The sequence below is a fragment of the Gobio gobio genome (genome assembly GCF_949357685.1).
Source record: "Gobio gobio genome assembly, chromosome: 14".
NCBI lineage: Eukaryota > Metazoa > Chordata > Actinopteri > Cypriniformes > Gobionidae > Gobio > Gobio gobio.
In genome coordinates, this window is record NC_137107.1 from 22,503,416 (window position 1) to 22,509,415 (window position 6,000).

Consider the following 6,000-nt stretch of genomic DNA (forward strand, 5'->3'; position numbering starts at 1 on the left):
AGAACGTATTGAATGACGTAGCATTAAGACTGTTTTCACTGGAATTATGTGAACACTCCAAACCCATTTTTTTTAAGAAGGGGTGTGCAAAAAAGTTTTCCGGGTAGTTTCTGTTTACCTGACATCTCCTAATTCAATAATCCAATCCCTGGACCATATTTGGCCTGAAACCGAACGATTCCAATGAACCTTTCGGCTTCTGTCTGTAGATATTATCTCACCTCAGTTCTGCTCACCTTGTATGGCTTGAGTAAATTCTTTTGAGATTGAGGTCCATTGGGAGTCACTGTGGTGGGGTGGATCCACAGATCTTCACAATAGCCCCCCGCGCGGTGACCACACAGGGCCCGTGTCTTATTCAGCTTAACGTGACACAGATGTTAAGACAAGAGAGGCATTACAGTGTATAGCTGCAGGACCCATTGTTAAGTGGAAACATTAACACTGAAATCGAAGTTCTCTATAAAAGGGTCCTAATGTCCTGAAATAGACTTCACATGCTCAAAAAAAAAAAAAAACACTTTTAAAGGCACGATATGTAAGATTTTTGGATTAAAATATAAAAAAAAACACTACAACAAAATTGTTATGTATTTTGTTGACTTGTGTACTCCCAAATGTTTCCAAGAATGTTTAAATCCAGAGAAATAATCCATTTTTAGCGACTATCAATGACATCATACCCGCGTTAACATGGTTGTATTTTGTAGAAACCATGGAAACACCAAAGACGCTTTAATATATTATGTGTTTTATTAGACAGGTGAGCAACTGTTTGGATACATTCATCGACAGAAAACGAATCATTGTTATATAGCTCAACACAGTTAGTCTTACTGTTTAAATCTCGTTTTCTTGATTTACCGCGAGTACCATGTTTTACCATGCCTAATATCGGTCTAGCTTACTGCAGTGTGCAACAAGTGTCTCATAGTAGCCGCTGAGCGAACGCACAGAGAAGCATTATAACATAACTTTCAACACACTCAAATGTATGTAATATGATAAAACAGCTCTGCGTTACCCCACATACGCATGACCGGAAGAAGCGGAAGCGGTCGTCTGTGGCATAATAAAAGCTCCACTGCTCCCAAGCCATGTGTCGCGCTTGTCTCTCATTAGCAATCGCTCGTCGTTCCGCTCCAATGGCTTTCAGCCCCACCCTGCTTCATACTACAGTAACATTCGCTCATTCATGAATATGATTTCTGCCCGAGTCCCGTCGGATTCTTTTGAGGTAAAGACAACAACTCCCTTTGTTTGCTATCTCTAGCGGCGAAAAATACATATTGTGCCTTTAATGCTAAAATGACTGACATACCCATCACAAAATATCGACTTTGTTTTCCAGTGCAGCTGCAGGTAAAATTGTCCTTTTCAAGAGAAAGAGGATGTTTTAGAAACATAGCAATTACAACAATTTCTAATAAACACAATTCAGTTCCCTAAATAATGCTCAATTCCTGTGAAGCTTTAATTCTATGACATACAAATTATATGACATTATAGTCAAGTCAACTTTATTTATATAGCGCTTTTAACTATGCAAATTGTTTCAAAGCAGCTTCACAGTGTTAAACAGGAAAATGATGCAACAGAATTTTATTCAGCCGTATAGCCATTCCGGAGAAAACGGTGATGTCATCAGTTCATTTCAAGTCAAGTCAAGTCAAGTCAAGTCAAGTCAAGTCAAGTCAACTTTATTTATATAGCGCTTTTAACAATGCAGATTGTTTCAAAGCAGCTTTACAGTGTTAAACAGGAAAATAATGCAACATAATTTTATTCAGCCGTATAGCCATTCCGAAGAAAACGGTGATGTCATCAGTTCATTTCAAGTCAAGTCAAGTCAACTTTATTTATATAGCGCTTTTAACAATGCAGATTGTTTCAAAGCAGCTTCACAGTGTTAAACAGGAAAATAATGCAACAGAATTTTATCTAAAGTGTGGGCTTTAGATCAGTAATTAGATCAGTAATTTAGTTTATATGGTTAATTTAGTTTAATAATTCGATTTATTTGGATATTTAGTTGAAAACTTTGAAAAATTTAGTGTCCCCAACTGAGCAAGCCAAGCCAGAGGCAACAGTGGCAAGAAAACCAAAACCCCATCAGGTGACCTAATGGAGAAAAATAAACCTTGCGAGAAACCAGGCTCAGTCGGGGTGCCAGTTCTCCTCTGGCCAATTAACAAGCAGCGTATGATTATTATTCTGGCAACTTTATAGGTCAGAGGTCATAATAGATCGGAATATTTGAAAGATCGGAGGCAACACGCCGGAGACGGGTTTATTGAGGATGCCGTATTGATTAAACAATTATTAAATTGCAATATTTGAAAGATCGGAGCCGTCAGGCCGGAGACGGGTTTATTGAGGATGACGTATCGATTTAACAATTATTGTTAAATCGAATTATCAGTGTGACAATATCCCTTTTCTTTTATGTTCCACTGAAGGAAGAAAGTCACAGGGTTGGAACGACACACGGGTGAGTAAATGATGACAGAATTTAAGAGTGAACTGTCCCATTAAGTGCAAATTGAATGTAATGCTTTTTAATTGCAATTAAATGAAAGTGTATTATAGTTTACATTTATATTAAATGCAATTAGTTGAAGTAGTTAAAGTGCTGACACACTTAAGTACACTACATTTTTTCATAATTACTTCTATTGTCAGTACATATCAACACCATTTAGATTTTTTTTTTTAATTTAAAAATAAAAAAATCTTTATCACTGAACATTTATTTAACCATAGCAAAAGTAAATTTCTTAAGTAAATGTTTAATCTCTGTTTTTTTTGTGTTTATTTAAAATAAGACGCATCTGATATTATTGTAATCTTATATCCGTTTAATTTAACAGTTGAGATAGTTCTTTAATGCACAAGAGGATTTTCTACACTGAGAAAGTCAAAAATCGTTAGGTTGTGCCCCCTACTTAAGTGTGTGGTCCCTATTTTAACGATCTGAGCACGTGTTCTGAAGCACATGGCGCAGGTGCACTTAGGGAGTGTCCGAATCCACTTTTGCTAATTTAATGACGAAAAAAAACAGTCGCTCGCCAGGCGCATGGTCCAAAAGGGTTGTACCTAGTCTCTTAATGAGTCATGGGTGTGTTTTAAGCGTAATGTGCACAATTTAAATAACACAAAAATACTGCCCTATTGACTTTAGGGGCCCTATCATAACCCCGGCGCAATGCGACGCCAGGCACAACACAAGTGTTTTTTGCTAGTTTCAGCCCAGTGCAGTTATCATTTTCACATCCAGCGCCACGTTGTTTAAATAGCAAATGCACTCGTGCCCATCTGTTCGTCCATGGGCGTGCTGGTCTGAAAACGAGGTGTGTTCAGGCGCATTGTTGGCGCATTGCTATTTTGAGGCAACTGAAAACGACTGCGTCCATTGACAGTATTTTTTGTGTTGTTTAAAGGGCGCGTTATTAATATGCACCTATAGGCGGGTGCACAACACGCGTGCACTCCGCTTATTACACACACAGGGACGCGCGGCAGCACACAAACATTTTTAAATATACAAAATAAAAGGATTTCCCTCTAGAGAAGCACTCAGTCTTTCCGCTCGCAAATTCCGCCATGTAAAAGCGAATCCGCCATGGTGCAAGACTTTTAAAGGGAATGGGAGATGAGACTCCGATTGGTTTATTGCACGTTATGCCCAAAATGCACCCATGACTCATTAAGAGACCTATACACTGTAAAAAAATATTTAAAAAGTAAGTTACCTGGCCATAAAATTTTGAGTTCATTGAAATTAAATATTTGAGTTAATACAATGAACATTTTTCATATTGCGTAATTGTGTGTTTTATTTGTAATAATGCAGTGAAACATGCCAAATTGTGCTATTTTCATGATTTATCACATCATTTTTATTTATTTATGTGGTTCAGATACAATAATATTTTGAGTTTCTGTTGATTAAACCAATTTCCTTCATTGTATTAACTCAAATTTTTTATATTTCAATGAACTCAAAATTTTAAGGCAACCAGGTTACTTACTTTTTTAAGTTAAACCAACAATATTTTTTTACAGTGTAGGTACAACCCTTTTGGACCCATGCGCCTGGCTCGCAGACTGCTGTTCCCGTTGTTAAACTAGCAAAAGTGGATTCGGACACGCCTTAAGTGCACCTGCACCATGCACTTCAGACCATGCGCTCAGATCATTAAATATAGGGCCCTAGACCAGGATTTTTTTGTTGGTCAGTGGTGCAGTCGTTTTCAGTTGCCTCAAAATAACAACACACCAATAATACGCCTGAACTCACCTCGTTTTCAGACCAGCACGCTCATGGGCAAACAGATGAACAGATGATAACTCCATTGGCCTGAAACTAGCAAAAAACACTTTTTGCCGTCGAATTGCGCCGGGTGTATGATTGGGCCCTTTGTCATGAAAGTGTACTCTCATACACTTAAATGGCCTTTAATTTCATCAATATTAGATTATCAGTAAGTACAGTTTTTTCACAAGGTACCTGAAAGTCAATGATGCTTTTGTGTCTAAATGGTATCAATTCCATGTATCCAAGTTCCATGTTAGTGTACATTAGCGGTTTTGATATTAAGAGCTAAACAAACTCATATATGTGTGTGGCGTCCACATACTTTTAGCTATATAGCGCAGGCCTACAGTATATGGGCAAGTCAGGCGACTGTGGATAGTTGTTACATTGGGATGTTTCTTAAAAGAGAAGGGTTGTGGGTAGTTTGTTTGTATTCAAAAACACTAGAAGCATGTGGTTAGTCCTCATTTACTCAGGAGTGTTTGAATATGCATATAGGCTACTCGTCTCTGTGTTCTCATCTATTTTTCATTCATTTATTAGATACATACTGTTAAGTTACAGTATTGTAGTATACCAGTTACAGTAGTATAAAGTTGTAGTAGTAAACCATTTCTGAATTGAGAAATAGGTCATTGTACTATAAACATATTGTGTAAGTTTCAGAACTCAAATACTTTCCTTGTTAGTCCAACAACAGCTAAAACCAAGCTCAGAAAACGACTTGTTTTGGATTTTGTCAAATTGCGTCATAGTGTGAGAAGACCGATCATAGTCTACTTCTACATGCCTCTTTAGCCTCGCCCACCGATTCACTCACAAATACTTAAACTCCGGCAACAAAATGATAAGAGATTCCTCTGAGGAATACAAGACGTTTTGAAGTGCCAAGTGGTGGCAAAACAAAGTCTCTGCATTGCCATCCTGGTGATCCTAAAATTAAGAAAGCATGGATGAACGTTATTTTTAACAAAGTTCCAGAACGCATCTGCAGTAACAGTGTTTTTACCATGTGTCACTATTGATTTTTCTGTTGCAGATTGTTTGATATGTACTTAGTATTTAGACTGTAGCGTCGCATTCAAACTGCATATTTGCGACTGTTATTTCCTTTGCTTCGGCATTCATGGTTTAATGCTTGGATTATCGGATACGGAAGAGAGCACGTATTAATGGCGTAACCTCGGTTCCCCGAGAAGGGAGGGTGACATTGCGTAGGCTACAGCTAGCTGATGCTATTTTTTTTTTTAGAAATATACTGAAGCTTGCGGGGCAATGTTGCTAAGCGAATCAGACTTCGGTAGAACATCAGCTAAAGCTGTATAGTTGCATACGGACATCATCACAAGAGGTTATAAAATTTACACAAATCAGCACAATATAACATTAGGCTTTCACATTTTGGAAGTAAAAAGGGACTTCTAAAATTGGTATTACAGTGAATGTTTCTGGCTTTGTGAAAATGAAACTTGCGCTGTAGACAAAGTTATAATACAGTATAATCAAGATTGGAATCAATCAATTCTTAGAATGAAAATGGGACAAAAAAAGAATATAGATTCTGTCATTTGTACCAATTTGTTACAGCAGCAGAAAAAAAAAACACGCCAACTTCTGAGTTTTAGAGAATGGGCACTGATAATACTATAGAATTGATTCTTCTTCAATATTACAAAAAGGAA